Source organism: Palaemon carinicauda, chromosome 35 (genome assembly GCF_036898095.1).
Source record: "Palaemon carinicauda isolate YSFRI2023 chromosome 35, ASM3689809v2, whole genome shotgun sequence".
In the NCBI taxonomy this organism is placed as follows: domain Eukaryota; kingdom Metazoa; phylum Arthropoda; class Malacostraca; order Decapoda; family Palaemonidae; genus Palaemon; species Palaemon carinicauda.
In genome coordinates this window covers 49,301,494-49,318,993 of record NC_090759.1, presented here as the reverse complement: position 1 = coordinate 49,318,993, position 17,500 = coordinate 49,301,494, and the positions used below count along the sequence as shown (strand labels likewise).

Below are 17,500 nucleotides of genomic sequence, written 5' to 3'. Positions count from 1 at the left end.
ACTTGACTATTTCTAGCACTATGTAGGATATATGTTACGCAGTGAAGAGGCAAAGTTGGAAAACACGTTTAAACGCTATATAGGATAAGAAATCGATGTATACCATGAGAATTCATTTTAATAGTTTTTTTTTTTCGTTCCTAGAAATTTTTCTGAAATTAAACATTATTGATAATACCAATCATGACTTGCACTTCTATTAATTAATGTTATGTTAAGAAAATTTTGATTAATCTCTTCCCCTCTTATGGTCTAACCAGGCTAAAGGATACGTTAGCAAGTGAACATAATATGTACAACTGGAATACAAATAGAAGATTTATTACTAATAATATTAATCATTCAACGATATTCATAACTTATGTGCTACGCTTAAAAAATGTAGAAGCTGTCGATTTACTGTTTATTACAATAATATGTCACTTTAATCAATCAAAAAATATTTCATGAATTTCAGATAGTGTGGGTTTACCTTATTTTCCTTGGTATGCCCAAAAGGGAAATTTACATCACCATGAGCGAGGAAAGGAAATGGCAGGTAAATTTTCAAATATCTTTATGTTGATTTCGGGAATCCAGTTATATTAATATATTTATTAGGTTTGGACATTTATCTCCCCTTATAACGACTGATAGATAATAAATTAGTATGTGTATTTTTTCATAATTTGATATTCACAGTATTAATCAGCCAGAAAATTTATCATACATACATACATACATACATACATGTATATATATATATATATATATATATATATATATATATATATATATATAATGTGTGTGTGTATATATATATATATATATATATATATATATATATATATATATATATATATATATATATGTGTGTGTGTGTATATATATATATATATATATATATATATATATATATATATATATATATATATATATATATATTGTATATGTATATATACATACATACATACATATATATATATATATATGTGTGTGTGTGTGTGTGCCCGTAAAATTTACTGAAAAAGACGTTAAAATCATGAACCTCTTCTATAAAAACCAAAAAAAAAGGGACATAGAGAAACAAAAAATTAAATAGATTTCACCCTCTGTGAAAAGGTTAATATAGTTAAACGGGTAACTGTGGTAAACAAACTAAAGTAAAATTAAAGTGAAAAGCCAAGTCTGGTTAGTTCTAAGGAAAGAAAGAGAAAACCACTTTCAAGAAAGAATCTGAATTTAGTTTAGCAATACAAAATAGGCCTTCCCAACTACATGATGAAATGGAAGCAAGTAAAGAAGAAATGAGCAGGAATTTGCATTGGAATCAGCATAAGAGATTGGTGGAAAAGTGCCTAAACAATATCAGGGAAAACTATAAGAAAAGAATAAAAATCTAATATAGAAAATATTTGAAATGTGGGTAAAATCCAAGAGAGGTGAAAACGAATTAGCAGAACTATCCAAAACAATAAACAGACTAAAAACCCAAGATATTCTTAAGCACAGTCAGACCAAAAGTAAGGAAACCATAAAAACAGGAAGCACTGAATTTACGAAAAAAGGACTTGGAATAGGATGCCAACAGAGATTTGCTTCAAAGGATAAAAAATGATAAATTACCAACAATAGAGATGGAGTGATGAAAATTGCAGAGGAGTTTTATACAATAATGATATAAGAAATAGCTTCGACAATAGAAATAACGAAACCCCTAAGTCAATACCAAACCTAACAGTAGGAGGGGTAAAGGAAGCTTTAAAAGGCATGAAAAGAGGCAAAGCAGCAGAAGATGGACTAACAATTGATTTAATAATAGGTAAAGATTTCATACTGCAAATCTGGCTGAACTTTACATAAAATGTCCGTAAGAATGCTGTATACCAACAACTTAGAAAAATTCTATCATTATATTAATTAACAAAAAGGAAGACAAAAAAAAAAGACCTGATTAATTACCGCCCAATAAGTTTACTCTCCGTAATATATAGAATATTTACCAAGATCATATAAAGCCGAATAGAAAGACAGCAGGTAGGCTTTAGAAGTGGGTTGTCAACAACTTACCATATCCTTGTAATAAACCAACTAATAGGAAAATCTACACAGCATGACAAACGTTGTCGTTGTTGTTGTTGTCGTTGTTGTTGTTGTTGTTGTTGTTGTGGTATTATAGCCAACAAATCCTTTTTCGGCCCGTAGGTGATCTGAAAAACTCAGAAGGTTGGTTGTTAAACAAGGAAATTTGAAAGGGCTGTAGTTGTAGAGACAGATGTGAACAGAGAAAGGATGATGATGGCAGTGGAAGGGGGCCATCATGTCACGGATAGTTGTATTTTGAAAGATTATAAGGCCTTTGAAATGTAGGGATATATTGCAGGTGGGTTTGTCCAACCCTTTACTCCCTAGGGTCCCTGCGGAGTATTTTAGTAGTAGGAAAAGTTATGGAAAAATAGAGGATGACGTGTATAGGGCCTTACAGTGATGGGATTAAATGAATTTTAATTAGTAATTCAGAGGTTACATTACCTCTGTGGAGGTAGGTTTGAAAGCAACTGACCGTGGATTTCAATATTCTCAGCAATTTCTTTTGCCAGTGTGGCTGCAAGTCTGCATGGCGTGTTGTGAGTTGTCTGCTTGTTGGTTACCCCTCAATTGTACTGTCTCCCTACATTCTAGCAGGTAGTGCAGGAGGGCCTGTTGTGGTATCTCGTTACAGTGTTCACATGGCCTTTCACTGTTTTCTAAAACCTCCCAGCATGCTTTGTATCCCATCCTGAGTCTGTTAATGCATACAGCCTGTTCTCTTGGTGTGTGTCTGTCAATGGAGGGAGGCACTAGATCTGTGGCCCACTTGTACCATGTGGCAGAAGGGGAGTTATTCTCTATCAAGTTGTGTAGGTGTTTGATCATTTTTTTCTCTTTTTTTTTCTTTTTTTTTCTTTTGAGCTGAGGGTTTATTTTATTTTTTAATTCTTGAATTACAGGCTGTATGTACACCTGTACTTTTTCTATGTATCTGGTGCTGTTGGCTAGCTCATCTGCTCTCTCATTCCCTGGTATTCCAATGTGACTGGGAATCCAGTTGATTCTCTTTATTCTTTGTTTGTTGCAAGGCATGCATCGAGGATCTTGAGTCAGTATAGATGACTACAGGTCCTTCTTAGTTTTCAATTGAGTGTTTTAGTGCTCGCTGTATTGCAACAAGCTCTGTCTGCATGGTGGAGGCATTGTTGGATGTTGTCCAGCAAGCTCCTGTAGTCTGAATTCCAGAATCTACAGTGCCCTCTGTGTAGTAAGTCTGCGACACTGCAGTTTCTGTGCTCCTGATTACTTCCTGGGCTGCAGTTCTTAATTCCTCCACTGTGCAGTCTTCCTTTGCTTTTGGAAGCTTTGTATACCTAAAGGTCACTACTTCCTTTTTCCATGGTGGGATGTGCTGTATTCCCTGAGCTGTGTCTGGGCTCAGTTGCAGAATTTCTTCAGCTATTCCCAGGCTCTTTACGTTATTACTGTGATCCTTGCCATAGGAGCTTGGGGTCTGGATCTCAGGGTGCTTTATGAGCTCCTCTCTTACTCTCTTTTTTGCTATTGCGTCTGTCGGAGAGAAACATTTTTGCTGAAGTGTTTGCATTTCTCTGTGCAATCCTGTCTTCTAAAGTCGGCAGGTTGGTTTCAAGCCTGATATTGCACAGCCTTGTCCACGTGAGTGCTTATAGTTTCGTGGCATCATTTTGTATTACCTCTATAGTGGCATTTTGTACCTCTTGTCAGGTTTGTTAGGGTGGAGGCAGCATAGTCCAGAAGAGTTCTGGTGCAGGCTAGATAGTACTTCTGCTGAATATGTTCATTTGATATGGCCGTCCTTTAGAGAAGACCTGTATCTCATGACTGCTAGTCTTGCATTTGACCTTTCTTTAAGATACTTGATTTCCTCCTTAAAAGTAAGCTGTTTGTCATAGACAACTCCCAGGTACATGTAGCTATCCACCCATTCTAGGGGTTCCGTTCCTATGGTGAGTGGTTGTAAGGGATTTGAGGCTCTTGTTGTCATAGCTTTTGTTTTGTTTGTTTCTTTTTAGACCCAGCTCATTTGACTTTTGGCTGATGTCATTCAGTGCCCTTTGCATTCTTACCATTCTGACGGGCCCTTGTGCTATTACACGTAAATCATCCGCATAGACGAATATCTCTACTACTTTAGGGAGTTGGAGAGAGGCTATATTTTCCATGAGGATGTTCAATAGGAGAGGGCTAAGAATTCCTCCCTGTGGAGTTCCATTTATAAGTCATGAAAAGCTGATATCACCCCTTGGAATTTGACTCTGGCTTGTCTTCATAGTACATAGTTCTTTGTCCATGCTAGTAGATGACCTTTAACTCCTTTTCTGACCACGGATTGCAGCATTGCTTCTGGGCTGGATAGCACGAAGGCCTTCTCAAAGTCTATGAAGATTATTGTTGCCTCCTTCTGGTTCATACAGCTGAGAACATCTGTTATGAATTCAGTGGTTTCAATTCCTTCCTGATATGCATATAGCTCTTTATGCAGGGGACCAATTTTGTACTTTATTCTGTTTAGTACCATTTTTTCTCCTGTTTTTTTCCATACAGATTATTAGAACTATTGGCCTTAGATTTTCCGCCCCCCAGATGCTGAAGCCTTGATGAGGATAGGGAGCTTAGGGATTAGCAGCTGGGTTCCGATGTTTGGTGGGAATTGCTTCCCCACTGGTCCTTGGTGCCAAGCTGTTGATCCAACTCTCCAACTCTTGGACATGAACTTGTTATTGACTTTGGCTTATGTTTGATTATGGTTTGGCTGCCTCTTTGGATTTGACGCAGGTGGGATGGACGGCATGCCATCTCAAAAGAACTTGAGTACCTGACGTGACCGAGCGAGGGGAAAGTTTTATGTCAAACCTTTCCCTCAGTGCTGGGTCTGACGTTGACGGCCGTCATGACGCCTCAAGTGCTGAGGGCGGGGTGTATCTCTGGATATTGCCCCTAGGGCGGCCCTAATTGTAGGGATGAACCCGTCCTCCAAGTGTGGCTCCTTGGTGGGTGGGGGGAATATCCAGATGAAATTAATCTTCTCGTCATTATGGCGAACCCACCGAAACCCGTTGACGACCAATCCGCTTCCTCTCTAGTTGACTCTTCCAGGAAAATTGTTCACTCGATGGACTCGCATTCATCCAGTGTTATTACTCTGGAACCTTTCATTCCAACTTCCCCCAGATGCCAGAGAAATAAAAACTCTGGCAGTTTAAATGAATATTTAAGGGTCCTATATTGTGAGGGAATTACTCGCAATGGGAATTATGAAGAATTATTTAATGTTCTGAAAAAGTTTGGAGATATAACAAGAATGAAACTGCAGCTCTCCAAAGATAAACAAGAATTTGAGGCTTATGTTACTTTTAATAACACATTACAAGCTACAAATGCTTTTCATGAAATAAGAAATGGTAAAGTTTCTGACCTTTCTTGTCGAGTGAAATTGCATAGTATAAAAAATGTTTTAGACTCGGAATATGACTTTATACCCAAATGCTCTGCCTTGCATGAAGAAGTTCTGGAAAATACCAGAATAGTACCAGAACCAGTCTGGTATGTTGCTTCATACAAGGAGGGCTGTAATAATCTGATAAAGGGGTATGAATGTATTGTAAAAAAGGTAGGCTGTATTCCACAGGGAAATTTAACACGCTATGGCCGTTGTCTGCTTATTAAAGCAGGTAACGAATCCCAAGCTGTATTATTGAATAATTTTAAAGCTTCCTCGTCAGATATAATTCAAAGAGTCTCTCCTCACCACTCTTACAACCACGCAAGAGGAATTTTTTATAGTAGGGATCTAAGTGAATTTTCTGATGAAGATATACTGAAAAGATGCCCAGCTACCGTTTTTAAAGCTAAAAAACTAAAAGGGAATAATAACGCAATTTGTTTAATCTTTTCATCACATTACCAACCAGATTACATCAAGATCAGACACTTAAACATTCCGGTCAAGAAATTCCACCCACGACCAATGCAATGTTATAAGTGTTACGAGTATGGCCTCATTAATGTAAGTGTACTAATAAGAAAAGATGTTATATTTGTTCCGAATTTCATGATCCCAACGAATTCCATGATACCTCCTCCGATTTTACTCATGAAAAGTTTTGTTTCCATTGTGAGGGAGCTCACTCTCCCAATTCTAAACTGTGTCCTCAGTACAAACTGGAGCAATCAATAATTGAGACTGCTAATAATGAGCATATAACTTTTGGCGCAGCAAGGAAAAAACTTAATGGTTCTAATCCAACATATGCTAGAGTTTTGTCCAATCCCGTAAAGTTAAATAATAATTCAAGGAATACTTACCCCACAGTTATTGCTGGATCTAAATATCCTGAGATTTCACCTTCTTCATCAACAAATCCCCCAAGGCCCGACAAGATTTCCAATAATTCCAGCAAGCCACAGAACTCTCATCCAGTTCCAGCTATTCTGGAAAACAATAATAGCAGTAGAATAAACAAAAAACCAAATAACGAAGTAGGCCAAAATGGTCCCTTAAAGCAAGAAGACCGTATTCCACTACAAAACCGTTTTAACACACTTGCCACAGACAGTGCCAGCAAGGCTATAGAAAACATAGGAGAAATAGATATCGAGCCCCATAAATCAAAATGCGTAAGCAAGAAAAGAGTAATTGAAGATACAACACCACCCAAACCCAAAAAAAAACAAATAATATAGAATTTATACCAGATGCAATTGAAATGGATATCGAAAAATTACTAGAACTCCCAACCTCTGGACCCGAACCTAACACAGTCAATAACCACATCACTAAACAAGTGATAAACGTTGAAGTCCATAGGAATCCCAATGACCCTCAAGGAAGTGAAAGCAAGTCGAATAATAATGCACCCATTAAAGAAATAAGCCCTTCTCCAGTTCTAGGTATGACTGGAAAACTAATGCTTTCACGTAAAACAATGGCAGAAAATACAACAAACAAAGTTTCATGTGGTTGTAACGATTGCTTCATGGCAGAATTCAATGACCCTAAAAATCTAAATGCACATAAGATGAATAATATTATAGATAATTTTACTAAGAACAAAAACAAAAACCAGTATGGCAAATTAGAAAGCCACAATGCTGGTTGTATGTGTGTTGACCATCTAATAAAGAAACGTGCAACAGGCACCCTCCAACTGGAAAAATTTATAGAAAAACTTAACCTTAATCCAAATGACACCCAGGAAGCTAATACAAACAAGGGTAAAACCCAGGGAGCCATACCCAAGGAACCAAATCTTGATTCAAAAACTACAACTAGCGTAGTCAAGCAGAAACCCGTCTCCAACAGAATAAGCAGAAATAATGCCTTACCCACTGGAAATTTATCTTCTTTGCCGTAACGTTCAACCCTTACATAATTCAGTGGAATATTAATGGTCTTAAAACCCGTTTACATCTAGGGGAAATCCAAAGACTATTGAAAAATTATAACCCTATTGCAATATGCTTACAACATACTAATGATACTGTTCATTCAATAGGAAACTACAATTTAGCATCTCGCTCAATCCCTTCTCCCAATACTTTAGGGACTGCAGTTTATGTTCATAATAAAGTAACTTATGATGCTTCAATATTCAACACATCAGAATTTCAATTATCTGGAGTTAGATTACATCTAAATAACAACACCTTTAATATCTATAATATGTACAATCAACCCTCTTTCAACTATGATATACAAAATCTACCTAAAGTACTCCCAAATATGCCAGAGGATATACTGTTACTAGGAGACTTCAACTCCCATAACTCCATATGGGACACCAATTGTGTTGATGTTGACATAAATGGTTCAAAGGTTGAACAGATGATGAATGATCATAACCTCTGTATATTAAATGAGGCAGAGAGTAGCACTTACTATTCAAAAGCTCATGGAACCTATTCGTCAATAGATTTAACTCTGTGTTCCAATAATATTGTTGATAGGTTCGAATGGAATGTCTTAGACGACCTGTTTACCAGTGATCATTTTCCTATTTTGATTACCATATTAGGACATACACCAACTTCCTCGATTCAACGATATAATACAGATAAAGCTGACTGGGATAAGTTCAAGTTTTATACTAAGCAAGTGCCTCCCTTTGATTACTCCCAAGATCATGATAAAACAAATGATGACGTTGTGAATTTTATCACACAAGCGGCTGATAAATCGATACCTTTGACTGGCACCCGACAGTTAAAACATTCAGTCCCATGGTGGTCAGAGACCTTAACCCAGCTGATAAACGAAAAGCATGCAGTTGGAAGAAAATTAGAAACCCTAAATAAAAGATTCAAACATTTGAGCACTGGTCCCCTAATGTTAGGGAATAAAATAAACAAACTGGTTGACATAGCAATAGAAATTAGTGTGTTGAAACCATATTTGAATAGGGTTTCTGCTAAATTCAGAAAGGAAGTAATTAAAGGCAAGATAATTTCATGGCAAAAATACGTGTCAAGCATATCGGATAATACTTCTGTGCAGAAGGTGTGGCAGAAGTTTAGGAAGATTAATGGCTCTTACAGCAAACCAGCGAGACACGCATTAATGCATAACGGCTCGTTAATACATGATACTCAGACAATCTCTAATATTATCGGCCATAATATTGAAAATATAAGCAGCATTGATAATTTAGATGCCCACTTTCGAGTCATTAAAAGAAGAGAAGAAGCAACACCATAGAACTTTGATACTATGGAGGATATCTATTACAATAAAAGATTCACTGAAGAGGAGTTGGAATTTGCCTTATCTAATTGTAGGTCAACAGCCCCGGGTAAAGATAAGATAAATTTCGAAATCTAGCCCCTTTAGCTAAAGCATATCTATTGGATTTTTACAATCATCTTTGGACCAAACACTTATTTCCAAAGGCATGGAATCATGCAATAGCAATACCAATAGTAAAGGCAGGGAAAGATCCAAGTAATCCAAACAATTACAGACCAATTTCATTAACCAATTGCATATGTAAATTACTGGAAAAAATGGTAAATTATAAACTAAATTGGTGTTTACGTCACAATAATATTCTATCAACTTCTCAATTTGGCTCACAATCAGAAAGATCTTCTTTGGATTCACTTTCACACTTAGAAAATTATATACGTAGAGGCTTTGAACGAAAACAGATCACAATAGCCATATTTTTTGATATTCAAAAGGCATATGATACAACGTGGAGACACTCGATACTAAAATCCTTACATCAGAATGGTTTTCGAGGACACCTTCCTTTTTTTATTAGAAATTTTATTGGTGGAAGAACGTTTCAAACTCGTATTGATAACATTTACTCCGAATCTTTTAATCTTGACAGTGGTGTACCGCAAGGCAGTGATTTAAGCGGGACTCTTTTTGCATTGGCAATTAACGACATTGTTAATCAAATGCCACAAGGAGTGCAAAGTAGTCTATATGTAGATGACTTTGCAATTTACTATTCCTCCAATAGCCTGCGTCATTTACAAAGGATTCTAAATAGTGCCGCTAGAAAAATACTAGCGTGGACCGCATCTGTTGGTTTTAGACTTTCGGCAGAAAAAACTCAAGCCATAATGTTTTATAAAAATAGTAGATGGAAGCAGAACCAAGATATCAATCTAACATTGGGCAACGTACAAATCCAATTTCAAGATAAGGTAAAGTTTTTGGGACAAATTTTTGACACCCATTTGAATTGGAAAGCACATGTATCATATATCAAATCCAAATGTAACAGTGCTCTTAATTTAATGAGGAAATTATCTCACACAACCTGGGGGGCACGGAGATCAACTTTACTAATGATGTATAAAGCATAGTATTATCAAGAATTGATTATGGTAGCCCAATTTATGGTTCAGGACCAGAAGCAACTTTGAAATCTTTAGATCCAATACACACTCGAGGCCTGAGAATTTGTAGCGGAGCATTTAGATCATCCCCAAATCTCTCAGTTTTATGTGAAATTGGAGAACCCCCATTGTCTTTGCATCGGGATTTTGTAACAATGCGGAGTGCATTGAAAATTTTATCCACTAATTCTCCAACAAAAAAGCTTTTTAATGAGAGGGACATATTTATAAACAACCATGAACCACCATTCCCAATTAGGGCAAACAGATAGTTACAATCAACAAACGTTAAAGTGAATCTTATCCAACCATCTTTATTTCCCCCACCTTGGATTATGACAAGGACAAGAATCTGTTCTCATCTGTTTTATTTATCAAAAAAATTCACTTATACTCCGAGTCACCACAAGCAAATTACCATAGAACATATTCAGAGAAAAGGTCCTCACTATGCAATATATACTGATGGTTCTAAATCCCCAATGGGTACTGGATGTGCTGCAGTATCTTTAGATGGAACACAACAATTATCGTTGCCAAAAGAATCATCAGTATTTACATCAGAGTTATATGCCATTTTACAAGCAATCAATATGATTAAAACCATTGAAGACAGGAAGAATTTTAAATTTGTCATCTATTCAGATTCTCAAAGTGCCATAGTGGCCCGTAAAAACTATACTCATAGGAACCACTTGATCCTAAGAATTAAAGACCTTATAAGTAAATTATCTTCTCAGTGTGTAAGTGTCGAGTTATGCTGGATACCGGCTTCATGTTGGAGTTGTTGGTAATTAAAAGGCGGATGCTGCTGCTAAAGAAGCCATTAAATTACCACAACAAAACATTGACCTCCCAGTTGGAGATTTGATTACATTATTAAGGCATTTCATATTGGAAAAATGGCAGAATATTTGGAATAATGTGCCAGAAAATAATAAATTAAGGCAAATTAAACCGAAGGTTGCTCCTTGGGATTCCTCGACACAAAAGAACAAGAGAACAGAAGTAATTTTAACCAGATAACGAATTGGGCACTCGAGATTAACCCATGAATTTTTAATGAGTACACCTCGGTTTGTAAAGTTTTTCAGCGAGAGAGAGAGAGAGATATGTTTTGGTCCGAAAACTTTTTCTGACATTTTAACTGAATCAAGTAATTTTTCTGTTTCTAGAATTTTAACCTTTTTAAGGAATTCACGTATTATTGATAGAATCTAAATTTTTACCTAAGTTTTTTTACTAATTCATTTTAAATTACATAGATTTTATATATAGTTAATTATTTTTATCACTCAGATTTCAAATCTTTAAATATTCTAAATATGGGTGAATAGATGGATGAATATATATATATATATATATATATATATATATATATATATATATATATATATATATATATATATATATATATATATATATATATATATATTCATCCATCTATTCACCCATATTTAGAATATTTAAAGATTATAAGTATATACTGTATATACATATATATAATTCTTTTTTTTCACTTATTTATTTTTTTTTTTCCTTATCAATTGAATTTTTGATAATCTTATAATTCTTTATATCCCGATTTTTTTCGGGCCAGCCCTGTGAAAGTCAAGCTTGACTCATTGAGCTGGTAAAACTCCTTCTTTTAATAATAATAACTTAGATTTTCCGGATCCTTTGGCTTGGGGATCGGCTGAGTGTCCTGTTGGCTCCAGGCTTTAGGTCTTGTGTGCTCGAGGTGTGTTATGTTCATTATCCTCAGGAATGCAGTTTCTCCTGCCGGACCCATGTGTCTGATCATGGTGTAGGTTATTCTGTCTGCTCCTGGTGCAGTGTCTTTGCCTGTTTAGTACACTGCTCTCAGTTCCTCAACTGTGTATGGGGTGTCAGTGTCATCCTGCAATTGAAAGGCTGTGTTGATCTCCTCCCATTTGGCCAATGTAAGTTGCTCATGAAATATTCTGGTTTCAGGGGAGAGGTTAGCAGAGCCTGTCCTGTTTGTGAAGGCTGTTGCAGGCCTTTCTGCTTCTTCGTGGACATGTGGATGAATTGCAACTGGTGTCCTCTTTTTCCCGGCTACTCTGTTCAGTCACCTCCATAGTTCAGAGAGAGGTGTACAGTGACAACTTTGTGCACCATTCCATCCATTTTTCTATTCATATTTCATGAATTTCCTGTTGGACGTCATTTTTAACTGTTTGCAGCAGTTCTCTATTCTCTATTGTGGCTCTTCTTCTGTAGAGTTTTGTAACCCTGTTTAGTAGTGTTTTAAGCCTTCTTACATCTGGGTATTAGTACCAGGAGTCCTTGTAGGTATAGTTACTTCTCCCTGCTCTCAGGGGCATTGCTTTGTTTGCTGCATTGTGAATTGCTTCAACAAGGTCTTTTTCTAGTTGATCTATGTCATCAAGAGGATTGTAGTTTGCTGCCCATTCTTCTAGGGCTAGTCGAAAGCTGACCCAGTTTGCTAGGTCCTGATTCCACGTTGGCAGAGGTAGTGGTATTGGAGGTAATTGTTGCATCTCCAATTCTGTTACTGTGGCAAAGTGGTCACTGACCAAAGTTGAGTGCACTCGCCATCTAGATAGGTGTCTGATTGCAGTTGTGGCAAACGTCACATCTAGCCTGCCTCCTCTTATGTGTGTAGGGTGCCCTGTGTAGAGTAGGGAGACTCCTTCAAATTCCCCTAAAGCAAAAGCTATATGCGCTCCTGAGGGGTTCGTTGCTGATGGAGATGATAATAGAGGATGGTGTGCATTAAAATCCCCACGTATAATTGTTGGTGAAACTGCTGTTTGCACAAAAAGCTGTATCACCTGAAGTTCTCCTGGTTCTTCTCTATCTATTTTCTTATAGATATTGTAGATGACTATTTTTTTATTCAATAATTTTATTCTTACAGCTAGCGCCTCTACATTGTTGCCACAGGGAATTGGATTGTGTATCCTTGCTGTTAGTATTGGAGTTTTAACCAGTGCAGCCAGACCTTTGTCAGTGCCTACGCGTGGGGTGGTGTAGGCATTGTAACCTGCAATTCTAAATTTTACTCCTGTTGTTAGCCATGTTTCTTTCTAGCAACAGGATGACATCTATATCCTCAGTTTTGCAGACTGCAATTAGGGAGGACATTTTAGCCTTCACTCAGTTTGTTCCACTTGAGGATCCTCATTCTGAAATGTAGGTTGAAGAGAACTGCCTAGGGCCTCTGGGTGCGAAGGCGATTGTCTTAACCTCTGTTGATGGATTGGTGGATGAAGTGAGAGGGATGATGTGGATGGGTTCTGAGGATGTGGAAGGTGTGGGGGAGAGTGGGGATGATGTGGTAGGTTGGGGTGTCTGGTTATGAGCGGTTAAAGTTGGGGACTTTGAAGCCTTGGAGAGAAAGCTTTTCATAAGTTCTTCAACATTGGCCTCGATAGCGCCTGCATTGATTTTCCCTGTCACCACTCGAGTGGCGAGGTCTTTCAATTTTTCCGTTGTCTTGATGAATATGGTCCTTGGTAGAGGTTTGGGAGCCTGTGCTTGTGCGGTGGAAGTGGGGGCTCTTGTGAAAGACTAAGATCTTTAGATTCCTCTTCTGAGTTCTTCCTGGGTATAGAACCTTCTTCTAGGTTGAGGCCTTGGAGCTGTTATGCCTCTGGGATCCTCTCTCCTTTCCTTCGGCAGGGCTGCTATGACCAGCCTTTCAGGGTATCACCATGTCATGGAAGTGTGTCGTTTTTTACAATTTGGGCTATTTGATGTGGTAGAGATGCCCACCTTGTGCTTGTCTATACATTCCTAAGTGGGATGCCTCTAGCTGCATATGGCATATGTCTCATGCCTTGCTTGGCACTGTTCTTTGTGGTGCCCAAATATTTGGCACTTGTAGCACCTGAAAGGTCCTGGGTAGTAGTTGTTGACCCAGAAACTGCCAAAGATTCTTAGGTCCACCTTTTGCGGATGTGGCCCTATGAAAGTCACAAGGATTGCCTTGGTCACCCGTCCTGCCTTGTTCTTCATTCTTTCGGCGCCGTGATGTTGTTCATGTCGGTCAGATGACTTTCCAACGTCTCCATTGGACATCCAACTACGACTGCTTTCTTAAGTTTTTCCTCTTCTTTTAACTAACTGAATATCTGAGGTGGTTCTCAGCGTGAGGAGTTCCCTGGCATCCTTAGTTGATATCGTCCATTGGCCCTGCTTGTTTGGCTTGGCCTGGATTTTTAAGTTCTTATTCTTTAGTTCTAAAGACGCTATGGCTTCGAAAGCTTTAGACAAATTGTTGGAAATCACTCTGAAGTGGGTGAGTTTTCTTCTATTTTGGCTCTCTGATGGCGAGGTCGTCTGGCTTACCTCGGTTGAGGTTGAGGGTAGTTCTTCCTTGGCAGTTGTCCGTTTTTCCTGTTTGTTCTTTTGGTTGTTCACTTTGGTCCATTCCTGGTTGTCGTTGTCATCTTCTTGCATCTTGTGGGTTGTTCCGTTCCTTGTTCGGTTCCGGTGGCTGAGGACAGATAGTGTGTCTGGTTGGGTTGTCCAGCCTTTTAAACCCTAGGGCCCCAGACAAAGTTATAGTTTTAGGTAGAAAGACTAGTTATAGCACCTGAAAAGCATGATTATATCTGGAGGCCCTATCTAGCCTATTGCTAGCTATGTACTAGCCTGCACAAATTACAGCTGGGGAGCCTCCTTACTGTTCTCCGAGCACTAAGTTGGCCCAGCAGTCAATTCCTGCAGACAGGGATATGTAGAAAATCAAAACATTTGACACAATCTATCATTTTATTAAAACTATTAATGTGATTTTACTCCTGTCTTATTTATGCCAGGTAAAAAGATAGCATAACAAACCACTATGTATGGCATTTATAGACTTAGAAAGTTCTTGATTCTGTCAAGACCTCCGACAAGGAATAGATAAATATTATGTTAGAACACTTGAAGATACGGGCATCTATTCAGAAAGTACATCAATCCTAAAATTAAAATGGTAAGAAAATTCTAATTTAATTGAAAAGGAGTTGGACAAAGAGACACCATCTCCCCATTTTTCTTCTAAACACAGCGTGCCAGAAGTTTTTAAAAATTTAGAATGGGGAAAATGTAGGAAATAATATTAATGGGGAATACCTTAATAACTTAAGATTTACAGATGACATAGTTGTGTTCAATGAATCATGGGAGGAATTGCAAAAGGTAATAGAAGATTTGAAAAGAAAAAGCAGAAATGTATGACTGAAAATGAATATGAGTAAAACTGAAATAAGGTTTAAGGAAAATGCACAGATAACAAATAAGCTATGGACAAACCTTTAGATATTCTTAATGAATATACATGCTTAGGACAGTAAGTGTTTCCCCAGGACACGAGCTCAAAATTGAAAGAAGGTTAAGCATGGAATGGAGAGCTTTTGACAAACGAAATGAGATTATGAAAAGTAAAATGCTACTCTACAAAAAGAAAAGTACTTAACGAGATGGCCCTGCCAGTTTTAACTTATGCATCAGAAACTTGTAGTCTTACTAACACCTCGGAACATAAGCTAGTTAAAACTCACAGACCTATAGATAGAATAATGATTTTGAATAACACAAAGAAACAGAAAAAGAACATGGATACGAGAGCCAAATAAAGTAGAGGATAATTTAGCATGTATAAAAACGAAATAGACATGGGCAGAACATATAATAGATTGACATTGAAAATGACAGATTGGCTCCCTGGAGATTACAAAAGAAGCAGGATGGATTGACGAACTAGGAAAGTTTGCTAGTGTAGGCTGTCATAGAAAGACCATAAACTGACGTAAGTGAAAGGACATGTCTGAAGCCTTTTTTCTGCAAGGGACTAGTAACAACTGATGATATCTATATCTATCTATCTATATATCTATCTTTATATATATATATATATATATATATATATATATATATATATATATATATATATATATATATGTGTGTGTGTGTGTGTGTGTATATACATATATATACATATATATGTATATAATATATTTATTTATATACATAAAATATATATATATATATATATATATATATTTATATATGTATGTATATGTACACATAAATATATATATATATATATATATAATATATATATATATATATATATATATATATATATATATATATATATATATATATATATAATTTGCGTGTATGTATGTATATGTACACATAAATATATACAAATATGCACAAGTATGTATGTATGTACATATACATATATGTATATATAAATATATATATATACATATATATATATATATATATATATATATATATATATATATATATATATAATCTTTCCCCACCGTTATCCCTAGATTGAGGGGCAGTTGCCTGATGCGCCCTCTCCAAGGCCTTCGATTAAAAGCATTCTCTTCCACCAAACCTCTTCTCTCCATCCTTCACTTTAGCTCATCATCTAATTCTCGAATTAGATGCCTCCCCCTTGATCTTCTCCCCCTAATAAGTTCCACCCAAGCCCTCTTCACTTCCTTCTCGCCATCCATCCTCAACAGGTGCCCACACCATATCAATCGTGACCCTCTTATCATCTCTGTAATTTTTACTACACATGTCATTCTTCTTATTTCATCATTTTCTAATCTGTCAAACTGATATTCCCATAATCCACCTCAGCATTCTCATCTCTGTTATCTCAAGCTTTGCTTCCTCATTTCGTCTTAAAGCCCAAGTTTCTGATCTATACATTAACACTGATCTTATTACTGTACTATATTACTATTATCATTATTACTTGCTAAGCTACAACCCTAGTTGGAAAAGCAGGATGCTATAAGCCCAGGGGCCACACCAGGGAAATGGCCCAGTGAGGAAAAAAAAATCAAGGAAAAATTAAATACTTTAAGAAGAGTAACAACATAGAAATAAATATCTCCCAAATAAACTATAAAAATTTTAACAAAACAAGAGAAAGAGAAATAAGATAGAATAGTGTGCCTGAGTGTATCCTCAAGCAAGAGAGCTGTAACCCAAGACAGTGGAAGACCATGGTACAGAGGCTATGGCACTACCCAAGACTAGAGAACAATGGTTTGATTTTGGAGTGTCCGTCTCCTAGAAGAGCTGCTTACCATAGCTAAAGACTCTCTTCTAACCTTAACAAGAGGAAAGTGGCAATTGAACAATTACAGTGCAGTAACCCTTGGGTGAAGAAGAATCGTTTGGTAATTTCAATGTTGTCAGGTGTATGAAGTCAGAGGAGAATATGTAAAGAATAGGCCAGACTATTTGGTGTGTGTGTTTGTGTTTGTGTGTGTGTGTAAGCAAAGGGAAAATTAACCGTACCCAGAGAGAAGGATCCAATATAGTACTGTCTGACCAGTCAAAAAAAAAACCATATTTCTCTAGTGGTAGTATCTCAACGGGTGGCTGGTGCCCTGGCCAACCTACTACCTTTTACCATGACTGGCATTTTCTATTACATACTACTCCTGCTACCTCCCTCCACTTTCTCCATGTTGCTTTTATCCTATTCTCAACTTAAGCCTCACATCCTCCCTCCTGATTTATAGTAGCCTAGATCCAAAGTATCTAAATTATTCTACCTGTTTTATAACTGCTCCTCTAC

At 36.9% G+C, this 17,500-nt stretch overlaps 1 protein-coding gene across 2 annotated transcripts in view; it reads left to right on the top strand.

Annotated features, from left to right (window-relative positions):
• LOC137627723 (mitochondrial 2-oxodicarboxylate carrier) overlaps positions 1–17,500 on the top strand; it is a 270,316-nt gene that overhangs the window by 49,198 nt on the left and 203,618 nt on the right. The window contains exon 2 of one of the 2 annotated variants that reach the window (XM_068358984.1): positions 458–538. The exons of the other annotated variant lie outside the window; for it this stretch is intronic. The gene's annotated coding sequence lies outside the window, so the exon portion shown is untranslated. The remainder of the gene's footprint in view (positions 1–457; positions 539–17,500) is intronic. 2 annotated transcript variants of the gene reach the window in all.